This window comes from Maylandia zebra, linkage group LG1 (genome assembly GCF_041146795.1).
Source record: "Maylandia zebra isolate NMK-2024a linkage group LG1, Mzebra_GT3a, whole genome shotgun sequence".
In the NCBI taxonomy this organism is placed as follows: domain Eukaryota; kingdom Metazoa; phylum Chordata; class Actinopteri; order Cichliformes; family Cichlidae; genus Maylandia; species Maylandia zebra.
This window is the reverse complement of record NC_135167.1, coordinates 644318-671012: the sequence shown is the minus strand read 5'-3', so window position 1 is coordinate 671012 and position 26695 is coordinate 644318. Positions and strand designations below refer to the sequence as shown.

The window sequence follows — 26695 nt, the reverse complement described above, 5'->3', positions numbered from 1 at the left end:
TTAAAGAGGTGACGGAAGACCGGCGGGAGTCCCGGTCCGTGGCCGAGCCTCGGCGCGCCGCTCCGGCAGCAGCAGGAGGAGCAGCTCCGCCTCTTGAGTCGCCGATGAGTCCGAGCTGCAACAGGCGAGCTGCGGGGACAAAACCGGAGGACAGACCGGAGGACTGCGTCAGTCAAAGTCCGCAAACCTGCCGCGCGCGCACTGAGCGGCGCTTCGTCTCCGGTTCAAGCTCCGCGCTGAGCGGCGTCACGTAGCTCCCTCCTCCCGACCTCCTCTCTCCCTCTCTCTCTCTCTCTCTCTCTCTCACACACACACACACAAACACACACACACACTTACTTTGCGGGCTGGGACTTCGCCGCGTGCCTCCCGGTGATCACGCGCACTTCTTCAGAGCGGGAACAAACATCCAGAGAAAACTGCTTCTGCACCGGGAGCGGTGGAGCGGAGGACCGGAGGAGGTGTTTGTCCGCTTTGAAAAATCCGCTGAAGACAAGTCCCTCACTCACCGTGTGCGCGTGAATCGATGAGATGCGTGCTTGATTGGATCTCCCTGCTTTCAATAATGTGCATGAGGAGGAGGAGGCTCGGGCTGCCGTTGAGACTTGCTCCTTCTGCCCAGGAGCGCCTCCCTCTGCGCTCCTGCTAGAACAAGGAGCCGTGTCCGCGCGCAGGTGAGCTCCCTCAGGTGAGGCCACGGTGAGGAGGCGCGGAGCCGCTCGCGGACGAGAGCAAAGTTTGGAGGAGGAGGTTTTCCGGCGCTCGGATCTTCGCGCAGACCCGGTGAGTGTCCCGTGTGTGCCCGCGCGCTCTCCGCGGCTCGCGCTCCGAGTGTGTGTCGGACTGAGCGCGAGCTGCTGCTGCTCCGTTAGATCCGCCCCAGCATCTGTCCGTCTCTCCATTGGCGCATCCATCAGTGTCACACACACACACACACACACACACACACACACACACACACACACCACTCCCACTACGCGCACGCGCTGACTGACACGGTCCACTTTGGGAAATCAAAGCTGCGTTTCTTCTTCTGTGAATCAGAGAAACACGGAGCCACGCGGAGAGGACACACACACACACGCACACACTCACTAAACACGCGCGTGTTTATGAGGGAAACAAAGTTTAACCCTCACGTGACCAAACTGAAAGCGAACAAACACATTTTTAGATTTTATTCAAAGATATTTCACATGTTTGAGAGTAATCTGATTACTCCGATCAGCTGTGTGTTTGTAGAAAGCGTAGCCTTAACACTTTTAAAGGTACTTTTAGTCTGCAAGTCAAACTGCGGCAGATGTGCACACAGATGTTAGCTGATTCTGTGCACTGTGTGTGTGTGTGAGATGTTGAAATCAAAGTAATTTTTTCAGATTGTTTTTCTTCTGATTTTAAAGTTTCTCAGCAGCTTCATTTAAATTTGGACTTTTATTTATTTTTAATTTGGTTTAAACTTTTTGTTTCACGTGAAAACATCAGCGCGCGCCGCACAGCCGCCTGCCTGCTCCTCTCTCTACAACAACAAAAAAAAAGAATAATATTAATTACATATTACAATAATACAAACAATCACAATAATTATTGTTATACTAAAATTATTCATAATATTAGTAATAATGTCAGTATAAAATAATTATAATTATTGATATAATAATAATTATTATTAGAATAATAGTTATTATTAAATATATTAATGATAATAATTATAACTATAATAATAATAATGATAATAATCATTACTATTGTTGTTGTGGAGGGGGGGTGAGGACATGTATCGCGGCGGGTTCATCTGTGAGGAAACGTCAGATGTCCGCAGCCTTTTCTGCTGCGCGTGCACGTGACAGATTTATTCTGAAAAAATGCGGCATAAATGTGCGGAACATCCGCAGTTATTTGGAAAACAGGAAATGATTTTCAAAGTTAGAGACAGAAAAGTTTTTTAATGGTTTTTTAAGCATGCGGGGAAAACCGACACACACGCCTTACTGCGTGCGCGTGTGTGTACGGGTCGGATTTTACGCAGTTTTTGCGCAGATTCCAGTTTGTTCTTTTTTTAAAACAACGCAAAAACTCAGAAACCTGTCCGGGGTCACTGATGGAGGTGACGTTTTTATGGGTTTGTTTTGTTAATTCACGCGCGCACACACACACACACACACACACACACACACACACACACACACACGCACACACACACACACACACACACACACACACACACAGATTTGTGAGCTGGGTGAAAATGATACATGAATAAAAACAACGGACGAAAGTGTTCACGGAGCTCTGAGCTCACTTAAACTGACATCCAAAATCAAAACTCTCAGCAGTTTTTTAGTATTCACAGTTTAAAATGACTCAAACACAGTTTGTTGATATTTTTAAAGACTGAAAATAATTTTAATGTTCACACAGAAATCAAATTGATCAGTTTATTAATGATCTTCTAGTAAACTGATCAGTTTCTGGTAGATCCATTTGCAAACATTTTTCCAGTAAAATGGTTAAAAATCAGGAAACTTAAATTCAGCACAGATGGAATTTCTCTCGTTATCTGTTCCTAAAAATGAGACCAATAATCTCTGCAGGCCCCTCGCAGTCTGAGACCAGCTGCTTCATCCCACCGTCTCGGCCGCCGCCTCCAAAATAAAAGACAAAAAAAAGAAACCTGGCAAGCTTGTGCTTTTATTTTACAGAGAAGAGAAAAAAATCACATTTGCATGAAACCAAAACAGGACAGGCTCTCCACCTGAGAGCTCCCTAACTCCCACAGAAGGAGCTGAAGGGGCAGGTAGCCCCCCCCCCCCCCCCCACACACACACACACACACAGACACCCCCACCCACACTGTCCTCACTCCTCCTCTTCCTCTGTGGGTGAGTTGCGGAGCTAGCAGGGTTGAGGGGGCAAGTGCTGACCAGCCCTCTTTCTTTCTCTGTCTGCTGTTATTAGGTCACCACACACACACGCACACACCCCTCTGCTCTCCTCTGGTCAGTGCTGCCACCAGGGAGTGGGGTAATTTAAGCCCTCCTTGATGCAGCCTATTCATCACTGTCCCGCGCTGCGCCTTCAAAATTAAAGTCTGATCTCCAACGTTAGACTGGAACCAGATAAAACCCGGCAGAGGTCACAGACGGAGGGCCGGGTAGGTCGCAAACCGAGCCGAGGCTCAGCGGGAACACAAAGTCGCCGCTCGAAGTTTTATCGTTGTCTTCATCGTCTTCATCGTCTTCATCATCTTTATGTTGGTTTGTTGGGGGGAGGGTGCAGGTCAGGCTGAAGCCTTCAGATGATTCCCCACAAATCCAAACTGTGAACTCGGCATTGAGAACAGAAAAAATGCTCCCCACGATCGGGGGAAGCATGCTCGAGCGGCGCTCAGAGAGGCTTTTTCTAACAGACCTGATCAGAAACAAACTGGGAACTTGTTAAACCCCTCGGCAGCTTTTAAAAGCTCCTCGCCGTTCCACATCTCAGCTTCACAACTGCTGCTGGGCGGAGGGTTCCTCCCCCAGGAACATGAATTTTTATGAATGCAAAGAAAAGTGATAAAAATGAGGCAGCAGGTCTTGAGGATGAAGCTGGGTGTCCCTCTCAGTCGTGGACAGGGGTCAGAGGTTACTGCTCGTGTCATATGGATCTGTGTTCCCGGGATTCTCTCCCTGCTCTAACTGGAAACCAGTCAGAAAAATACACCACCAGTCTCAGCCTCCTGCTTGCCAGACATATGAGAGAAAAACTGTATTTTCATATTAACAAATATTTAAAAGTGATATTGTTCGTTGTTTGTCTCTGGTTTATTGGTGGCAGAGGTGCATTTGTTTTTTTTTTCAAATTTTGACTTGTTTTTAAAAAAATCAAACTGGATAAACTGGACTCGATTGAAACTCAGAGAGGACGGGACGCGTTCATTCAGATTTCCTGTCGGCCGAGCAGAGACGCGTCCTTGCTTCAGAGCACGTTTCAGTCAGCTGTGCTGGGTTTTTTTCTGGCAGGACGGAGAATTAAAAATTTAGTGAAATGAGAATCTGCTCGCTGCACGAGGATCGTTAGAGGAGGAAAATCATCTGAAGCGTTTCTTTGTGTCCTTGCAGCCGCCGAGCCGTCACTCTGACTCCTCTAACGCTCACGCTAAAAGGTAAAAAAATGAAGCGACGTTAAAACATTTAACACACAAACACACACAATGGAGAACAGGCAGGAAAATGTGTGTTTTTACGGCAGTGCGGTGAGGATATTTTTGGCTGCAGGTATTTCTCAGGAAGTGTTTGTGTGTCTGATGACTTTGTTTTTATCAGCGTACAGTAAGACGGCGCACCGCTGAGTGACTCACTGCTTCCTCCTCACTGCGAGTGTGTGTTTTCTGTGGAAGTGTGTGTGTGTGCAGAAACCAGGCTGACAGCTGCAGCTCATTACAGGCACTATTACTGATGGGGACTGCTGGGGGAAATTCCTTCTTCCACAGAGCAAGCCACCCTGTTTACCACACACACACACACACACACACACACACACACACACACACACACACACACACACACATATTCATAAAGTGGAGCTTCAACATCTGTAAGCAAAACAAAAGGAAACAGAAACATTTCTGTTTCCTTTCACTGTGGAGTGGAACACTGAGAAAAACATTAAAACATGAATGGAGCTCCTGCAGGAGACGCGATCGCTGTCTCCGGGTACGAGCGGCCTCCTCGACACAGCGTCCGCACCAGTGCCGTGAGTGGGTGCGCACGTAAATACAGACACATCCACAGCCACGGGCGGAGCACTCTGAGAGGAGATGAGATCATCCACACACAGTCAGAGTATACAGTGTCCAGTGACGTTAATGAGAGGGCTGAGAGCCAGACGCACATGTGTTACAGTCATTAGGACAGACTTCAGGCCACTGCGCTCCATTACTGAGCCGCTTGCAAACATGGGGGGTTTCTCAAAGCCATGCTCAGGGACCACCGGGGCTCCATCACAGGCCTAAATGAACCCCCTGAGGTCTCAGTCGCCGTTAGACACAACACGACCAAAATCCGAAGACTAACCCGGATAATTAATTTTTATTATTAAATATATTCATTTTGCAAAACAGGAAATATTCACTCTGTCTCACATGCGTCAAAAAAAGCTCAGATGTTTGCTAAAACAGTTCAGGTCTTTCTCTAATTCTAATATATCAGGGTGATTTAGGCCACAGCACAAAAAAATCTGCCCAAAACCCTGGCTTTTGGTAATTTAATTACATGTAAAAGTACTGAGAAAAAATTTCCTTTGAATGAATCGTGGTAAAATAAATTTCCTTGACTCGTGTGCAGTTAGTTTATATCAAATAAACTTTAATGATTAATTACTGGAATAAATAAACTTTGATATTATATATTTCAGTTGCATTTTACTCACATGTTTACTGAGGGGTAAAAATATATAATAATTTTTTGAGTGAGTGTAACACAATAACTTACTCCAGCTTTCAGTAACCATTTGGTTTGGCTGGTTTTGTCCGCTCACTAAACAAGCAGATTATTTAAAAACCATTTACTGTTTCTCGTACACCTGTACACAGTCTTTCCATTTGCTGACCAGGTGGATGTTAGGAGTTCAATGCAGAGAGATTATTTTTCATACATGCGATGAAGAGATGTTCAGATACTGCAGCGTCCCTCCCTGATTAAACTTTTCCAGCTGAATGTTTCAATTTTCAATTTAATGAAAAACTCAAATACCCAGTGTGGCTGACAGGTGAAAGGAAATCTCTTCCTCCCAAACGCCTCCCATCAAACACTGTCTGCCTCTTAGATCTGATGTGGGTTAGCCATGTCTACGTCAAAATTTTTCTCGTTTCATTTTAAGTGTTTGAAAATGAAATGAGAAGAAGCATTCTTCCCTAAAACGTTCAGTGTCTGGGCAAACCACGAGACCAGGTTTAAGGTTTTAAAAACTGCGCTGAAAGATGTACATACATACATCGACCATCCATTGACTGTCCATCAACCATCCATCACTCGTCCATCGACCATCCATCAACCATCCATTGACCGTCCATCAACCATCTATTGAACATACATCGCCCATCCATTGACCATCCATCGAGCATCCATCAACCATCCATTGAACATCCATCAACCATCCATTGACCGTCCATCTACCATCTATTGAACATACATCATCCATCAACCATCCATCACTCGTCCATCTATCTACCATCAACCGTCCATCTACCATTCATCAACTGTCCATCATCCATCAACCATCCATTGACCGTCCATCAACCATCTATTGAACATACATCGACCATCCATCGACTGTCCATCTACCATCTATCGACCATCCATTGACCAACTATCGAACATCCATTGACCAACTATCAAACATCCATTGACCATCCGCACACACTTAGATTTGATTCATTTTAAGGGCTTTAAAGGCAGACGTAAGATACTTATTTATTTTGAGTTTACATTCCTCAGTGCGTACAGGTTCAGTGTGGCTCAACCTACTCTGCTTGTTTCCTGCCCCTTGGACACTATTCCTCCCAGAGCTCTTCATGAGTTTCTACTGGTCATCTCCCCTGACTTCTCCGTTATCAGTCAGTCACGATCATCTGGGTGATCCGCTGGTTTAGATCATTACTAATTGCAGGTCCTTTTGCAAACTTCAACTCGTTTCTTAAATCCCAGAGAAAACTGTGGCCCATCAACTGCTTACAGCTGGTGCAGCCTTCGACAACACTGAGTGCACTATTCCCACTGTCATACTTAATATTCACCAGCCATCTCTAGGGATGGGTATTGTTTAGGTTTTATCTGATACCAGTGCCAAACCGGTACTTTTGAAATGGTGCCGGTGCTTAAATGGTGCTCGAACCGGTGCTTAAAGAATGGAGAACACAAACTTTGTCCAAAAACCTCTCATGTGTAGCTGTTTTTTTGTAAAAAGATAATAATGTTAGCCTTTTCTGCAGCTATAGGGGTTATATAGTATCACTCTTGGCTGGAAGCAGTGCTTAATCAATGGAAAAAACACAAACTTTGTCCAAAAACCTCTCATGTTTAGCTTTTTTCCACTTTTTCTTTGGTCATTTTAGCCTTTTTGGCCAGGGTGAAGGGAGTATCTGCCATCAAACAAGAAGACAGCCGCATGTAGCTATGATGATGTTTGCTAGTTCACCTTACATGCATTAATGTAATAACGTGGTTAGCCTACTCAACGTAAATTACACACAAACAACATTAAGCTACTCACGCAGAGAGGAACGGCTGCTGCTGCATCATCATCCTCATCATTTCTGCTACGCTGGCAGGGCTAGGGGCCAGGACTCTCCTCTTTGGGTTCTTGGGAGATGTTGCTAACTCCGGGTCCAATAACAGGCACCACAAGCGCAGTAGATGTGCACGGTGTGAGGTCTCGCAGCAAGCTATCACATACGGTGTATTTCTTGGCTTTTAAAAAAACGCTATGCGTCGCCAGGTGTTTCATCATATTCAAGGAGTTACCTCCTTTGCACAGTATCACCTTAAAGCACTTGTTGCAGGCTGCTGAGTTTGCATCTTTTGCTGTGAAGTACAGCCAGACTTTGACCGCTTCGCTTTGGGCATTTTTAATCTGTAGCTCTGCTCTAAAAGAACGTACGTACCTGGGCCCGCCTACTATCCTTGAAAAGGTAAAATGATTGGCTAGAATCCAAAGTGTATGACATCACTGGAAAAAAAAAGCACCGAAATAAAGCACCGAAATGTGCGCTGCTTTTCGGTCTGGTTACTACCGTTTATGTCAGAACCAGTGCCATAATGGCAACGGATACCGGTACCCATCCCTAGCCATCGCTAATATTAAGTATGATATAACGATCATCTCTGCACATATTGGGTGATACAAACAGATACAGAAGACCTAAGATACCACAGATTGCTTCATAAAGCATCTAACGACATAATGATGTCTTCCAAACGTCATCTCTTTTTGTCCGGCACGTTTGGAAGCAGAATCATGGTCCGCATGCTTTGTTGTGCCAAGCACATCAGCTTTGACAGTATGAGCACTGTATTTATTTATTTGTTTATTCACATTATTACCTGCATTATGCAAAAAAGCAGAGGAATAGAAAAAGAAAAGGGGAGAAAAGACGAGGGTGGTTGAAGAGTTGAGGGTGAAGCCAACAGTCATGCTGGCCTCCACCAGCATGATGCTGCCCATCATGCTGGTGGAGGCCAGCATGACGGATAGCTCCGTAGGAAGCGTGGTGGCCCCATGATCGGAAGGTCGGGGGTTCGACTCCACTGAATGGCTACCCTGAGGTACCCCTGAGCAGGGTACCGTCCCTACACACTGCTCCCCGGGCGCTGCATTGATGGCTGCCCACTGTTTCACTGGGTGAATGGGTTAAATGCAGAGGAACTATTTCCCTATGGGGACTAACACATACACACATTAGGGCTGCTCAATTAATCGAATTTTAATCACGGTTACAATCTGGGCTTTCAACGATCATTAAAAATGACTGAGCCGATTATTAGCCCCTCCCTCATGCTTTACTCTCGCGCTGCTTCGTGTGGCAAATCGAGCGCACCTCTCTGCATTTCGAACACGTGTCACAACAATTAAGAGCAGCGGTCCCCAATCCCCGGGCCTTGGACCGGTACCAGTCCGTGAGTCGTTTGGTATCGGGCCGCGAGAGTTGAGGCTCAGGTATGAAATGTCTGGTTTTCAGGGTTTTTATCGGTTTTCAGCGTTATTTTGTTATCGTTTTGATTGTTAAGTCGGTTTTCCTGGGTCTTTTCACCTGTGTTATGAATAAATCTTCTTTTTTACGGTACCGGTACTAGTTTTATTTTGTTGTATTTATCCACGACACCTTAAAGGCCGGTCCGTGAAAATATTGTCGGGCATAAACCGGTCCGTGGCACAAAAAAGGTTGGAGACCGCTGATTAAGAGGACCCAAGGGAAGCTCGGAAAGCTAAGCAGAAGTTATTTGGAGAGGAGAGTGACTGCCGTTGGTTGAAAAGAGAGGTAAAAAAAAACTTCAGTGGTGTTGCACACTATTTTATATTATTTTTAAAAGTCATTATTCAATACATTGTTATTATTAACCCTTTAAAGCCGGTCAGAGCAGCACGCTCCGTTTTGTGTAACTATTTTTAAATCCCTGTAGAACCTGAACCGCGTAAGCTAGCGCAATATTTTTTTTGCATATGAAACTGGAGGAGTTGTACTTACATCTTATGCCATCAGCTTGTCCTAGGTCATGGTTTCCTTCCACATATAGCTTTGCAAAAATTGCATAAAAAGCGCTTGCATGAACAAAAACATAATATTCCAGAAACACGTTTTGCCGATCCGATCAGCTGTTCGTAACACTTCGCACATGTCCGCCATTTCCTGCCCGAAACCGGAAGTGACGTCATTTTCGCGGAAAATGTAGTTTTTTACTTGTAGGCCTTAAAAGCCTATACTGGTGCTTTTATAAGTCATGTTTGACTTTTCTCAATAGTTTCTGGGATGCTTAGAACTCAAATTGCACTGCTGGAAATAGTTTATTTTGATGCACCTACTGTTTTCTTTGCAAATTTGCATCATAGGATTGTTTTTTTGTTTTTCCTGCAGTATATAAAAATTGCTGTATCTCCAAAATAAAACTATGAAGACACTCAAAATAAATTTCCTGTTGTTGTAAACTATTTTTTGCAACTTTTTTGTATTTAAAGTTTTGAGGGATAAACCTCTTAAATTTCTCCAAGTAGAGATATATGTAAAAAAAAACAAAAACAATTTTTAATTTTTTTGTAGTTTATTGCACTTTTTTGCAATTAATGTAGTTACTATGGACTTAATGCATACATATTATTAAAATATGGGCTATAAAAGTTGTATTGATGTATAGCAACTTGAAATGCTCCCACAAATGGCACTACAACATGTAAAAAAATAATATAAGCTCTGGCGGACTTGTTTGTATAGTAGGTCTTAAAGGGTTAAATAAATATCGTCAAATAATCGAGATCTCAATTTCAGTGAAAATAATCGTGATTATCATTTTTGCCATAATCGAGCAGCCCTAGTATGATGGATTATGTAGAAAAAGTAGAATTGGGCTGAAAGATCTATCGCTTTATCACCTATTCAGGTTGTAAATCGTGTTTTTAAAAAGTAACTAAGTAACTAAGTAATTAATTACTTTTGAAAATAAGTAATCATTAAAGTAACGGGATTACTTTTTGGGGAAGTAATCAGTAATTAGTTACTGATTACTTTTTTCAAGTAACTTGACCAACACTGCACAAGACACAATAAACAACAATGGGAACTTTAACACACGGGAACACCACTGACACACATGAACCTAATGACAGGGCAGGGGAAGGGAAACTAAATACAATGAACAAAGAACATACTGGATTCTTTCAAAGTAAAACAGGAAACATGGAGACGTAGACATGACACACAGGGGAACCTGATAAACCATGATAAACCTAAACATGGCTGAATAACTAGATAACTGAAAAGAAACTGGAATACAGATGAAATAACAACACAACATGAAACTCAGAAACACTGGGTCGCATGACCCAGGAACATGACACCTGGCTACTCTTTGGGTCTCCGAAAGGACTGTGACAGTGACCTCTGACCTCTGTGCCGGTGGGCCGGGTCTGCCTGGAGATTTCCTCCATCTCAGTCCTGGTAAGCTGAAGTTCTTGTACTCAGCCCTCAGAGCTTCTCCAAGGAGGTCAGTCAGGACTGATCATCTGCGCAGAACCTCAGCATTATTTCTGACCAGCGTCTGAAATCTCACATCTCAAAGCTCATCCAGTCTTTTTTTCATATCATTCAAGAAACATCACAGAATTCTGGCCTTCATGGCATCGCCCCTCCTCTTTCTTCACCTCCCTGCACGATCGTGTCACACTGTTATTAATGACATAACAAGCTCTTCATGGACTTTGTATGTCATTAAACACCAGCGGGCCTCTCCGATCTTCTGATCAGGTCTCCTGACTGTCTCGCACTGTGGTTTTAAATCCAGAGGTGATCACACTTTCAGTCTGTAGCTCCTGATCCTTAGAGCAGCCTTCCTCACCCCATTCAAGTCGAATCTTTTAAACGACCTCTGAAAACCTATTCTTACATTAGCTTCTTAGCTTTTTGGCTGTTCTAATGTTTGTGTGTGTGTGTGCATGAGAATGTGTATTAGACCATGTGTGTTGTATGTTTGATTGTGTACGCTTAATTTTAATGTGTAATTTTTGTCAAACTGTGAAACACTTTGTAACAGTGCTGTACAAATACAGTTATTCTTATTATTACATTATGGCAGTTAAGGCACATACTGTGTGTGCACTCTGTGCTGTCGTGTAACTGTGGCATTAATCAGCCTCTTAAACTGGAACAGGCTGCTTTTATTAATTATGTTCAATGAGACGGTGGTGGTGCCACTCTCAGCCAGCCCTCCCTCCTCGTTTAGAGGCACCAGTCACTTCCTGAAGGGAAGACAGCATCATTACAGCATAATGACAATGGAGTCCAGTGAAGTGCAGTACAGAGTTCAGAAGGGACTCGTGCTTTAAATCCAGAGGTGACTTTTCTTGTGTTTACAACTTGTGTAAATGGAGGAAAAATCACTGCTGTAAGCTGGGACTGTGTTCCCGCAGATCTGAGGCATATTAATGGCTTCGTTTTGACACAAATGTCAATATTATGAAGGAAACACTGATGATCTTTCAATATATGAATTTTGTAGAAATGTGTCTGAAAACCTGAAACACTGCAGAGCGCTCCGCTCCTAACACATCGGCGCTCCTCCCTCCACCTGACGGTGTTAGGTTCTGCTCTGTCTCTGAAGACAGCTGAGTGTGTTTAAGGTTTTTAAACCTTTTTTGTTCTGTATTTTTTACATGATCAGAATAAATTGGGGAAAAAACCCAGTTCTGGTTAAATTACCACTGGTTGCAATATAGCTCCCACAAAAGTTTTTTTTAAATTCAGTTTAATGCCACAAATTTGAAAAAGTCAAGATTGAAATCTACGACTGGAAACTATGAATACTGCTGAGCACAGCTGTGAGACACGGACTCATCACGGTGCCTCTGATAAATATCGACAGGTTTAAAGAGACCGAGTGAATCCAGCCTCACATTTATCAACAGCGTTTCTCAGCCAGTGAGAAAATCTTCTGCTGCACGTCAGCCTGCTGCGCCCCCCCCCCCCCCCCCCCCCCCCCCCCCCCCCCCCCCACACACACACACTCTGAAGTGATACCCTGTCTCTGTGTTAAATGCAGGCACCCCGGGGTGCACCGGCCACACTTTCTCCTCAGTGACGGGCAGCTGGGGCCCTCGGGCCTCTGCGCTTTCTATCTGCTTTGACATCTACGTCGGTGTCACGGCTGCTCCACGCCTGCCTGAATTAGTGCTTTGGCGCTGGGGCTGAAACGGCCAGCGGTGTGCCCTGCCCCGGGGCCAGAAGACGAGAGGTCAATCTGCTCAAATGATTTTCCACTTCAGCACAGAGCAAGGACTCGTAGCTCTGGCACGTTCAGGAACGCGGAGGCTTCCGTACGCCGCCTGCTCCTCAAACGCTCAGAGGTTGAGTTTGATCTGCGCGGACAGACGGCGACGAAGCGCGGAGACGGCAGACATGTGCTGACCAGCAGATCGCCATCATCATGCCTCTGACCACGCTCAGTGATGTGCTGTGTGTGAGTGTGTGTGAGTGTGTGTGTGTCAGTGTGTGTGTGTGTGTGAGTGTGTGTGTGTGTCAGTGTGTGTGTGTGTCAGTGTGTGTGTGTGTCAGTGTGTGTGTGTGTGTGTGAGTGTGTGTAGTCCAGAGGAGTTTGTAAAGGCTTTCTGTCTGAGGTGTCAGCCTCCCAGAGAGAGGATCAAGTGCTAAGCTGAGGACTCAGGAGCTCAGTGCCAGCTCTGTGCACGTGTCCGTCCAGTAGCGCGCGCACACACACACACACGGAGGCAGTGACACATCCCTTTATCTGTAACTCCGGTGACCACAAGTCTGACTGCAGTCACCCCGCAAAGCTAAATCCACTCACTCAAAGGCCAGATCAGTGTGTGTGTGTATGTTGGGATGTTCAGAGCTTCTGCAGAGAGCAGAGCTTTTCTCCTGAGGGGGAAGTGCAAAGTTGAAAGGCCAAACACACTTGTGGGGGGTCAGCGAGCAGCCTGGCAAGCGGAACAGAAACCTCACAGTGTGTGTGTTTATATTTGCCACACACACACACACACACACACACACACACACACACACACACACACACACACACACACACACACACACACACACACACACACACACACACAGCGTGGTATTACTGTTATATTACCATTAGAAAACATGATTTCTCTGTAAGGATGACACATCAGCTTGTGTGTTATAAATCAAACATCAGTGACGAGCTGATGTCTCCTTGGATCTAAAACTTTATTTTTCAGATACAAACTGGTTTTACGTATATGCTCACGGGAAATGTTGCAGAAAATTCTTCACTGTGACAAAACTGAAGCAATAATGAGCTGGTCCTGACGTTTCTGAACAACAAAAGGAACAAAGAGATTCTGGATCATCAGGTTTTCAGGAGGCAGTGGCACGCCGGTTCGGTCAAAGCTCAAGACGTCAGTTTGAGCTGTTCTACGTTTATTTGATACAAATACATGTTTGGGTGATAAAGGGGGCGTCTGCCTTTGAACACACGTTCTGCTTCCTTGTGTATGAAACACACCTTGCAGCAGCAACATGAATTTCATTCACACTCTGTAGGAACACAGCTGCTGCCCTGTTACACCTCGCTTTATGGCGCTGTAAAGGGAGGCGGTGCATGTCGAGGCGTCCGGCAAGCTACACGCCAGCGCGGAGAAAGGCGTTAAAAGCTGAAGCGTGTTTGTCTTTCTCACAGTTCAACTACAGCACGAGGACCGCCCTGGCTTCTTCTTCTGTGGTGTGCACAGATTTGGGAGACCTCAGCTGGAGGTATGAGGGCACACACACGTGCAAACCTGTAAGGCCAGCGGACACGCTGCTGCTTGCTGAGTAGAATTTTCGCGCATCACGCACTACTCCACTTTCACATCAGACTCACACACACATCGTTAAATCTCTCAGTCTGAGTGAGTGTGTGTGTTTGGGTGGAGATGACAGCAGAGAGGAGGAAGTACACAGGAAGTACATTAGTTATCACTCCCCCGTCTTCTCCACCTTTTCACTTCTTATCACCAGCAGACGTTTCAGAGCCGACCGAGCCGCCGCTCTTCCCGCTCTCGCAGTTCTCTGCTCCACTTTCATGTCGTCGCTGCGATCCAGATGACACTTGGCAAGCCGCAGAAGCCGCAAGACAACTAGATGAAATATTTAAATGAAATATGGCAGGGGTATGAGAGGTGAAGAAAGGATGAGGAGTAAGTGATAGAAGAAAAAACGAGCCGAGGAACAATACTCCAAGTGTCAGGGATTTCTTTTCTTGGCTCGGAGAAGTGATGGGAAGTGCAGATGAATTGGCTTTGACCCGGGTGTAGCCTGAAGACACAGGTATAACTGTATGAGCTCACACTAATGTGTCCTGGAATGATCAGAGGATAGTCTGAACCCTTCAGCTTCAGGCAGCAGCACTGCAGTCCAGATGGACCGGATAACGGCTCTGACCCCGGGCTCGGTGCTTGTACGGAAGCTGGCGTGGCACCAAAGATGGGCGGGGCCTAAGTGCAGTCCTGTCATTGTGTCAACCTTAGTTTTATGAAACCAGACAAGTGAGGTGGAGATCTGCCAATCACAGGTAGCACCGCCCGAGGCCCGCCCCTGCTTGCTGCTCCTTTGTGACGCTACTTTGACACTTCCTGTTACGCCCCTCCCCCACTCCCCCTGAGACTGTAAATAGTATCATTTGTCTATAAAGTTGTTATTACACGTGCATCTCTGCATAACATTGTGTCCTTATTAACATTAAAGAAAACAAAAAACAAAGAATAACTTTATTAAGATTGTTTTTTAGTCTGTAACAGATTTAAAGTGCATGTAGTAGTACTGCAACTCTCTAAAATACTACTACTACACTTAAAGAGCATCAGTTTGTCTGAAATCAAAAAAATAAATTCTTATTCACACTATAAACATTTTTTTGACCGACTTGATTCAGAAAAATAAAATTAAACAAAATTGAAATTGATCAGCAACATTAACTACTCAGCAGACGGCCTGGCCTCGTCTCCCGTTGCAGTCACAGTGAAGCCGAGCGCCACATACGCCTGGGTGGAGGTGCTACAGGAGAACCAAGGGGAGCGTTAAAAATCTGCTTGTTCCTCTGTAGCACACACGGGTCAAACAGCCTGACCTGAACCGTCACCGACCCCTTGTCGTCTCGAGGTGAGCGACTGCAGGCCGCAGCCCTCCTCTGCAGCCGTGTGTCTGTAGGCTGATTCAAACAGTCATACAGGAGGTCAGTTTTATTTTTCATATTAGTTATGTTTTTATGTCAAGTTGCACATTTACTCAGAGGACAGGATCAGGACCTGTGAGGGGTAACGTGATGATCTCACAATAAAAGTCCTTATTCTCTGAGCTGCAGTTTACATTCATCTGTTTCCCGCTGCTCTTCAACCGAGGCTGAAGGAGATCAGAAAAACAGTAATCTGATAATAATTCATAGTTGTTTATTAATCAGGAAGTGAAGCTGGACTGTGTTAGTGAGCGTGCCCTGAGCGCAGGAATAGTAAAAATCAAAAACAATAAAATGAAACCTCTTTACTGAAAACTGTGTGTGTGTGTTTTACACAGTTAAATATCTTCTTATTTTCTTAAAGCTGTGAAAATATTATAAACCAGGATCAAAGACAAAGCAGGAAAATCCCACCGTAAGTCAGCAGTGTGCCGCAGTCATGTGACCTCAGCTGCAGGTCTTCGTTACTGAGCTGATTTTGTCTCTCTGTGAGCAGGTGAGCGATAGAATGAAGCGTAATATCCAACAACGTGAAACAGATTCTTATCTGACTGCAGATCGAAGCTCATTCAACTTTATTCAACTTCACATGCAAATCAGAACAGCAGTCGCCTCAAGGTGCTTCATGTTGTAAGGTAAAGACAACAATAGAGAGAAACAAACAGACAGCCCCCTGTGAGCAAGCAACAGTGGGGAACGAAGAACTCCCTATTTAACATGAAGAACCCGCTGACAGAGGGAGGGGAGGGAGGGAGACGGAACAAAAAAAAGGTTCAGTTACTGCAGAACAGCTGAAGCCACCTGACAGACACCACACCTGATCTCAGGTAACTTCAGCAGGAGGTACCAGAATAATCTGTGATGGATGGATCCAGACAGGTGTGCTGTGACTGAGGTGTCCGCCTTCAAATATTCAAGTTCATTATTCAGGAACCTTTAATCTGACTTCCACTCACTGTCCCAGTCTTCGTGGATGTTCTCAATGTCTGCGTACACAGTGACATCATCAAAGACAAACCAGCTGTTCTTCTTCTACTCGCTGATGTTCTGGAGTCCCTGCGTCTCAGAGTGACGTTTTCATAAATGTGCATGGGTGTAGTCATGAGAGCAGGAGAAGAAACCCTGCATGCAGTAGTCGCAGTTAAGTATTACTTCAAATAAACAGTGTGTTTCCCGGCGCTCGGCTCTGTGGACAAATGAAAGGAAGAAGGAACGCAGGGCTCTGATTGGCTGCAGATGTGAGCTCAACTCTGGCTTTCGTTAGCATCCCGCTGCCAGGAATATTTGCTTCAATTCAATAAATAGAGCTGTTAGGAGCAAAGCATTTCCTCGTCACCATGTCGGGGTTTCAGAGCGGATGTTTCACGTCGGGTGTTTTCCCCTCAGCTGCACGCTTGCAGAAAACACTGGAGAACAGCTGCAGACTCACAGCTGCACATGTGGGTCCGACGAGGACTCGAGGCACAAATACTTTAGATTATTGTGAAGAGTCAGGTATTAAAGAAGGGCATAAAATGAAAAAGAAAAAGGCTCTTAACTATTTTAAATATTACTTTTACTCTGTATTAAAACATCTCAAAAGAGAAACAGTTTCCACCTCTGCAGGTACACCAGATAAAAAATGAGCTGCTTAATTTAAAAACAGACAAACATCCAGCTGTTCGTGCCAGTTTTGTAAACTAATTCTTTATTGAAAGGTAAAAAAAATTAGGATTGTTAGAGGAAAGCACCCCAGAGGGTCATTAACACCACCCAGAGGGTCACTGGCTGCCCTCTCCCCACGCTGTCTCAAAAGACACCGCACACCCAGCCACTCCCTGTTTGTACAGAGCAATCAGTGAAAGGACAAATACACTCAAACACAGCTTTTACTCAACTGCAAAAACACGTCTGAGTGCTGCTACAAAATACTGATCACTACGCCGCTCTTGAAATGATCTATGCACTGACCAAGGTTTGTGAATGTTTGTTTGTGCATGGGGCTCAGGCCATTGTCTAGGTATAGTATTCTTATTAGTACAGTATTTTATTTTGATTTTATTTAAATTTCATATTTTTATGCATGATGCACTGATCGGAGAACACTTTCAGTTTCGTTGTACCTGTGACAATGACAATAAAGACTAAAGTCTATTAATTAATTAATTAAACCTGAGTGTGCATCAGCTCTGCGTAAAAATCACATTTCCTGTCCTGTATTTATATATCAGGTCTTTAAGGAGCTGGATGTTTGGTGAACAGGTGGAGTAACTGTCCTCCATCAGATCAGCGCTGCTCCTCCTTCTCCTCCTCCTCTGTGCCCTATCAAATCATTGCATGGAGATATCCCGGTGATCCAAGAGGGCCCGGTAGAAAGGTCATGGAGAGAGTCCGTAAAATGGATGAAGCCTAATGATTAGCTCAACCTTTACCTAATCAATAATCATTTATCCAACAATATCACCGGCAGCCATAGCCCCATTTGCCATTAACCTCGGCGCTGAGGAGAGGAGCAGTATTGTTTCCCGTGGCAGCTTTATGGTGCTCAGATGAGTGGTAGGCTCCTGTGCTATTAAAGGACTGCAGGTATTTTAGCGCAGCGCTGTCGTATAATCAGCCTTTGAATGATCCGAATGATTCAGCGCGTCGCCGCCGGGCACTTTTCACTCCAAACATTATGAGAAAGAAATATTAAAATACTTCTGTCAGTCTTTAAAGCTTTAAAAATGCATTTTGTTTCTTTGCTTCCAGAGAGAGAAACAATCACTTCTGTTCAGCTTTATTTGATCTTTTCACATTAAAATACTGTAGCATGAACACACACACACACAGTCTCCTCTGTGTCTCTCCATGATGCCATCTTCATCATAACCTCTCCCTCTTTATTGCCTTTAATGACTCCCTCTGTCTTTTCATTAATCGATTCTCGCTGACATGGTCTGAATTATTTTCCAATTACAGCAAATAAAAGAAACAGAGAATCCGCTGCGAACACATGCCTGCATGTATGTTTGCATCTGACTGGAGCTGCACACACACACACACACACACACACACACACACACACACACACACACACACACACAAACACACACACACACAGCAGGGGAAGCTATAAAGGTCAGAGGAAGCCAACAGCTCTCCTGAGTTGACACTCCTAGACGGTGTGTGCGTTACAGAGGTGCGGCAGTTACACATGAGCAGAACGCACCGACACACTCAACACGCATCCAGAACACAAGTCAAACACACACTGATGCAGAAAGTCTGCAGCAGTAGAAACGAGGAGTCTGTCTGCCGGTCCGAGCGACCTCCCGCAGGTCATTGATTTAATAGGTTTCAGCAACCAGGCGAGAGTGAACCGCCTCCTATTCTGTTCTTTAATCACATGACTCGAGCACACCATTCACACTTTTGCTTGAAAATGTGCACAAACTCGTAGTCTCAAAAAAAAATTTACCATGTGAAATGAAAAGAGAAAATGTTCCCAAAGAAGCCGATCTGAGCACTCGGCAACCGTCGCAGTAAAAACTCTGCTGACGAACATAAATCCCACCGGAGCGAAGGTCCTTAAGGTTAGACCGCACCTTTTACAACCTCTGTTTAGCAGAAGTGATGTAATGGTAGGATGGCCAAGATTTTATTTAATTAATAGTATTTACAGCTTTACAGAGCTCAGTTTGTTGGCGTGCCCCATACACTATACTGGTACACTAACACAGTACAAACTAAGTAATTTCAATTTAAGAGATGTGACCTTGCTTATTTTCAGACACATATGTGCATATATATGATAAAGATGGCAGAATACAGAAATACTGTAAACCATCAAAGTCTGCCAGAGCTTATTTTTTTGGAGCATTTCAATTTGCTATGCATCAATACAACCTTTATGTCCCAGATTTTATTAATATATATATGTAAGTCCATTAGTAACTACATAAATGACTAAAAGTGCAATAAACCACAAAGGCACTGAAAATCTTATTTGTTTTGTTAACACATATTTTTTCTAGATACAGGAAATACTGAAGTGTATGAAAAAAGGTTGCACGAGATAGCCTTAAATCAGAGGAGATTTATTTTGAGCTTTTTTATATTTTCATTTTTTTGAGAAATACTCATTTTTATAAACTGTAGCAAAAATTAAAATTGGTATAACTGTGTACAATTTGAAAAAAAACAACAACTACATCAAAACTTGATGTAGTTGAGAGAGACTTGAGAGACTTCCAACTGCCCTCCAAGGTGCTCAGGAACTTTTACTCGTGCACCATAGAGAGCATCCTGGCGGGAAACATCTTAACCTGGTTCGGGAACAGCACCATGCAGGACAGACGAGCTCTACAGAGGGTTGTGCGATCAGCTGAGCGCACCATCCGCTCCGAGCTCCCTGACCTGCACTCAATCTACAGCAGGCGGTGCTGGACCAAGGCCAGGAAGATCGTGAAGGACCTCAGCCATCCCAACAACAGACTGTTCTCTCTGTTGAGGTCAGGAAAGCGATTCCGCTCCCTGAAGACCAACACAGAGAGACTGAGGAGGAGCTTCTTCCCGCAGGCGATACGGTCTCTCAATCACACCACCACACAGTACTGACCCACACATATGGTTCTTACACACACACTGGACTTTCTGGACTTTGGTTTTGCACAACACTGGTCACTATATTCTTCATTTCCGGTTAATACTTGTACAGCTGCTGTTATTGTGTATATATTTATTTATATTTAGATTTCTTCATACATTCTTATATAGTTCTATATTGTGTATTTTGTTGTACAGTTATTTTATTTTCAACTTTAATTTATATATTTTATCTTATTCTTCCCAGTTAAATTTACCCTTCATTCTAATTTGTGTTGTACAGTTATTTCATTTTTAACCTTAATTTATATTTTATTCCTTCCTAGTTAAATTTACCCTTTTTAATTTTTCATATTTATTTCCTATCTTATTCATAGCCTTTTCCTTTTTTGTTTTCTTTAGGTCACGAGCAGTTGTCCAAGCATTTCACTACATATCGTACTGTGTATGACTGTGTACGTGACAAATAAAAATTTGAATTTGAATTTGAATTTGAAAACAAACAATTTCCAACAATACAATCTAAATTCTCAGTGTCCCAAAAACTGCTTCACAGAAAGTCAAAGGTGATTTTTCAACAGCACCAGTGGAGGTGTGACAGGCTTTGGAGGTCAATGAACGCAAACTCATTAGTGGAAGGAAACAGTGACTTGGGATTTATTGAACGGGTGATATGTAAGTGCGGCTCCTCCCATTTTGTGTGCAAAAAGGAATTATTATTCTAATGTATTTGGTTGCAATTCTACTGAAATTTAAAAATAGTTACACAGACGGGCGCTCCCATTGGCTATAAAGGCTTAAAACAACTAATACAAGAAATTCACAAAATGTCCCAATGTTCAGTGAGTCCGAGATCTCGGTTTGTGTCCTGTACATCACACAGCTACAATAATGTCAAAATCAACCCATTTAAGTTAAAAGAGGAAAGTATTTGTCTTCCCGACAGATGTGAAGCTTTTCAGTCAAATTTCATGACAGGGAGAAAAAATGAAACTCACAGTGTGAGCACTGTCTGCCGGCCTCTTGGGCTAAAAGAGAAATATACACAAACAAGGCAGAGGGTAATTCAGTGCACATGATCATTAAAAAAAGGAGCAAAAAGAAGCCACATAAACACATTAACAAATGACCAAATATAATTTCATTACCAAATTACAAAATACAAAAATAACAGCACATAAGTAATTTTCCAGTTGGACGTAAATATTAGAATATGAATAGAATTTATACTATAATATAATATAATAATATATATAATATATAATATAATATTTATATATTATAGGCTTTTATCTCAGCTGCTGCTTCATGCCGTTCACTGTCTGGTATGGCACCGTCGTTAATAATCGTATTGATTCTTTTAGAAAGCTAAACATAAGAATCATTTATTCCTATTGCTATTTATAAATCATTCAACATTTAGCTGTCTTTTTCAGCCTGAATCTACTCGTTTCTCCGACTCATAGAGCAAAACTGGTGAACCTCTCTCATCAAACAACTGTAACTGGGATGGAGCAAATAATCCCAGATGTGTAGCTTCAGTTAGCACACAGCCCTTGCCTGTTTTCAACTGCCCTTAAAAGAAAACAAATTTTTTATGGTGTGTGTGTCGGGAGGGATGGGTGGCACGGGGTGCAATGCTCAGAGAAAGAAAGTTTGAATTTTTCAGATTACAATTTTTTTTACTTCAAAAATTCTTAGGTTTGAATATTTTTGTGCAAATTCATCGTTTTTTCTCTGTCGTTTTTAAACATTCTTCTTATTTTGTTTTGTTTTGTTTTACCTTCAACAGCCCAACATTGTAGTTTTGCACCTCTGAGAGTAAAGAAGCCACTTGGATGAGTGACAAAACATTTCCCCCACTGAATTTCCTTACCTGGATGATTGAGCGTGCATCAAGACGTCATGTGTCTGGCGTGTGTGTGCTTGGACGTCCTCCACTGTCACTGAGTGTGTTTTTATAAACCTGTCAAAGAGGGGGTGTGTATCTGTGTGTGACTGTGTGTATATATGTGTGTGTGTGTGTCCTGAGCCGTCCTGGCCTCTCCCCCGTCCCTCCTCGGAGGGAGGGGGTGATATACGGAGCTTTAATTGTCAGGTCTGGCCCCCACATTCCTCGTCTCCTCCATCCTCCAACACTGTGTCACTTTAACAACCACAAATTATCACTGCGATGGAGATCTCCGCCTCGCCGCGGCTCTGCGAGGATACAGAAACACTTCCTTCAATAAATTACACACACACACACACACACACACACGGTCATTACCTGCCTGCAGCCCTCTACCGCTGCACTCGGCGCTCTGACTGACATTTTTATTGTGTCGCCTGAAGATGGGAGCAGATCTGACTAAAAGGGGCTGAAATGACTCCTCGCCATCATGCGACCGAGGTTATTGATCCTCACAGAGCTGAGGGGGAACGCTGATTGGCGGAAAGCGACCTAGGATCATTCCTCCAACAACATCTGACTTCATCTGATCAGAAGGAAGAGTTCTGTGAGGCTCTCTCAGTCGTTCTCCCTAAAACCAGAGACAATCAACTTTCTCTCTCCGCGTTCATGTGGTTCATTCTTATATCGGCACTAAACAGAAATAATTCCAGCCAGCCAATCGGATGCAGCCTAAGTGCTTCAGCATGGTGAGCAGAGCCGGGCTGATGCTCTCCAGCCGACGGGATGCCACGTAAGTGTTTCAGTCTGTCTTCAGAGAAGAGCTGTCCAGGTCCGGGCTGCTGCCTAATCAAACGCAGACCAGAAACAGCTCGGACTGATTTCCTACATCTTGACATGATATCCTGAATTAATTACCAGAACTTGAATAATATATAAAGGAAAAATAAATGTCCAACACTCAGGGCGAACACAGAGAGGCTTCAGAGCACACATTCTCCCCTCTGTGTGTGTGTGCGTGGCTGCATAACCTTCGCAGTGTGTTTCCACATTGTTCTCGTGTGTGTTCAGGATTCACACCGAAGGCAGCTTCACACACAAACTGTGACAGAGTTTATTCAGGATGTATCCAGTCGGAATAATTAACCCCAGTCTGATTTCTATGGAAGTTTATCAGCTCGGAGGCGCCCCCTGTCCCACAGCTGGGGGAGGGGGAGTAAATGCTGTCTCTGTTTCAGACAATAAACTTCATAAAGTGTACTGTAATGGAGGCAGAACAAGCACTCCTTTGTGTTTTAGCCTCACAGAGGATCAGTGTTACACATTTTGTTCATGTTGCTCATTGGTTTATGGCTGTCTCCTCTATGAGGGTTTCTGTTTTCATAAATTTATAAAAAAAAATAGATATTTTTTAAAAAAACTGTTGTCAAACAAAAACAAACAAAAACTTTTTATCACCTTTGTCAGCAAAGGCCTGGATTTTAATCATTTAGCAGTATTTAGTTTCACAGAGCTCAGTTTGTTGGCGTGCTCCATACACCACACAGGCACACTAACACTAACGGTTTAAATTACAAATCAAATAAATTCAACTTAAGAAGGGTTCACTGACCTCTTTAGTTTGCGTTACTCATTCTCATTAGACAGACTTATGGTGAAAGAGAAAATATATGCAAACACGGCAGATGGTCATTCAGTACACCTGGAATACATCAGCAGGAGATGTTTCAAATCTTTTTTGACCTCCACAATCACTAAACACAACATAGCACACATCCTTTGAAACCCTGCTTCGTAAAAACAAAAATCTCTTTGTTTTTAGGAGAATATATTCTCCTCTTATTCAGATAAGACAGCAAAGATAAATGAGCTGACTCAATTCCGTTGGTTGCGATTTTAGCCCATTTTTGGGAGTGCTTCAGCAGCTTAGATTCATTTTCAGCACCCCCAAAATGAATCTATGCACCCCCAAAGATTTCCTACGTTTTTTTGACAATATTTGCTGTTTGTGTGACACACTACTAAAGATATAAAAAGCATACAGTACTGTACTTGTTTGAGACGTAACATTTTAACAACAAAAGTATAGATAACCCCCCTCCCAAAATGGTTTGTTCCAGCTCTCCTCTCCCCTGCTCTGGCTCTAGCACCGTTGCTGCCATGGTGGCTGAGACGCAGCAGAGCGGAGGTGTAAGTGCCTGGCTTAAAACAGGACATATTAGCTGCATTTAACCTTCAGTTACTCTTTATATAGTTAGGTAGGAGTCAGAACATGTTTCTTTTTAGCTGAAAAACATTACACTAGGTAACCTGCAGTGTTGAAAATGTGTTTTCCAACATTGTTTGCTACCCTACAATCCGTCCTGCTCTGTGGTAAATTCAGCGACATTTGACTGTCCTGTTGCTCCCATTGAAATGTATACAGCCTGTTTAAAATCTAAAACTTTAAATTGTCCGCAGCCTGCTGTTGTTACTACTGTCCTGTTTGAAATGAATACTAACTGACTGAATGCCCATTAACCTTATAACTCCTGTTGTGTGTGTGTGTGTGTGTGTGTGTGTGTGTGTGTGTGTGTGTGTGTGTGTGTGTGTACAGAGAGACAGCCAGGTTCATAATGGATATAAGGGCGTTTTTTCAAAAAAGGAGCCACATTCAGGTAAGAGTGTAAAATCAAATGATCCGTCAATCAAGAATAATGTTGGATCAGTGTTTCAATATTTATATCTTTTATTAGATGTTCATGTGGTTTGGTTATTTTCCTTTTGACTGAAAGTACACTGAGAGAGGATTTTTTGTTATTGATCTTAATAGTATTTTTTCATATTAATGTAATTTTTCATCTAATTGAATCTATTTGTGTATGATTGTCAGTCCAAAGGGGGAGAGAGGAAAGAGGGAACGTGAGGAGAAAGTACAAGGTCAGGAAGAACCAGGTAAGCAAACAGACAGGGAGCAGTGACAGGCACAACAGAAACTGTTAAACTGACAAAGAGAAAAACCTGATTTTACTCACAGTCTGGAAGTTGTGTCCTCCCTATATCGTTAGCTTCATAGCATAAGTGCCTAAGTCATTGACTTAGTCAAATGACTTAGGCAATTATGCTATGAAGCTAACGATATTAAAGCTGCTAAACAGAATCTGCTAAACAAACTGGGTTGAAACCTTTTTGACCCTCTTTAACAACATTCCAACATAACATTATCATTGATCGGGGAGATTAAAATTAATGATATATTTTAATGGGGTTCAGCCACAGCTCTACTAAAACCTCAGCCAGTAACAGGTCGGCCAACTTTTGGACCGTCCAGTTGTCTGTATGACTGCCGTAGTACGTGCATCACATGTGCTCACTATCAGAAAGAGCCAAACAGCCCTGGTGGAGTGAGGAGCTGTAAAGAGAAGCAGATGCTCTGTTTCTAAAAATTTTTAAGCTTGTTTCAAAGATTCTGTACTGCAGCTTTAAATGTTTTCCAAAAGCACACACACACTTATCAGTGTTTCTCAAACTTTTTACAGTGTGGACCAGCTGAGAAAAATGTCAAGCTCTCCTAAGGACCACCATGAAAGCATGAAACTCATAAATCTTACAACACAAAATTAGTTTCTGCAGTAAAGATGTTTTCATGCATGGTATACATTCTACCACAGGCAAAGTTGCCTCCATTTTTACATTTTTAAAAAAATATTTTGTAATAATTTATTTGTAATAATTTATTCTGTTTTGGAGTGTTTTTTATGCATCTGTATTATATTAAACACACACATTCAAAGTGAATCTCTGTCCAAAAAATGCACTCAGTTTACTTTTTACTCACTATGAGCATCATTCATTATTAGTAATTCAGGTTAGGATATGTATTTTTTTATTCCAATCCATTCTTCTCTTGCAGCATTTAAATAAACTTTATCAGATTTGATGGTTTTGTTACAGACTTTTCAAAAAAGTGTTTTTCTTTTCTTTCACAAATGTGGGGATTAAATGGTGTTAAAATGTACAAAAGAGTGATGTCATGTTTTGTGACAAGGACCCAGGCACAGAGAGACTTGATGAATTTAAGAATCTTTTGATTTAATAAAGAAATTTGCAGACTTGCACAGAGATGGTAAAATTATAATGACTGATAACGGAGACGAAGAGGACAGGGAGGAACAGGGGTTTAAATGCACCAAAGTGACAGTCAGAGAGAACTCAGGACATTGCCACCCTGGGGTGCACTGACAGAGGCGAGGCTGCCGGACACTGGCGCCACCGGGCCCTCTGACCACCACCAGCAGGCAACAGGTGAAGTGTCTTGCCCAAGGACACAACGACTGAGACTGTCCGAGCCGGGGCTCAAACCAGCAACCTTCCGATTACAAGACGAACTCCCAACTCTTGAGCCACGATCGCCCCCAATGCTCAGGGAAACTGAATGGAATGGGAGACAGACGGGTTGGGAAAAACATACATGAAAGTAGACAATGGACACAAGGAGGGGAACATATAAACAGGGAAGGGAGATGAGACACAACAACAACAGTTCGGAGGTCAGTGGTACAGGGGAGACTGGTCTGTAGGCCGACTGCGAGGCCAGCGGTGGTGAGGTGTGGTTGATGGTCAAACGTGTGGCCAACGGTATCTCACAGGGGCCCAACAGTGGTGATGAACCCCCCTCAGGAGGCTTGGCAGTGTGGAGGATGCAGGTGGCAGAACTTACTTCGCTGAGCCTCCAGGTGCTGAGGAAGGATGCTGATTCCGAGAGAATCTGAGAAATAAAATTCAGCCCTGATGTTCCCAAAATCTGACTTCAGTC

At 43.4% G+C, this 26695-nt stretch overlaps 1 long non-coding RNA gene across 1 annotated transcript; it reads left to right on the top strand.

Annotated features, from left to right (window-relative positions):
- Positions 1-291: 291 nt before the first annotated feature.
- Positions 292-25861, top strand: LOC143416641 (uncharacterized). The gene is made up of 4 exons (XR_013097023.1): positions 292-783; positions 24497-24557; positions 24773-24834; positions 25419-25861. It is a non-coding gene; the product is annotated as an uncharacterized LOC143416641 (long non-coding RNA).
- The last annotated feature ends 834 nt before the right edge of the window (positions 25862-26695 follow it).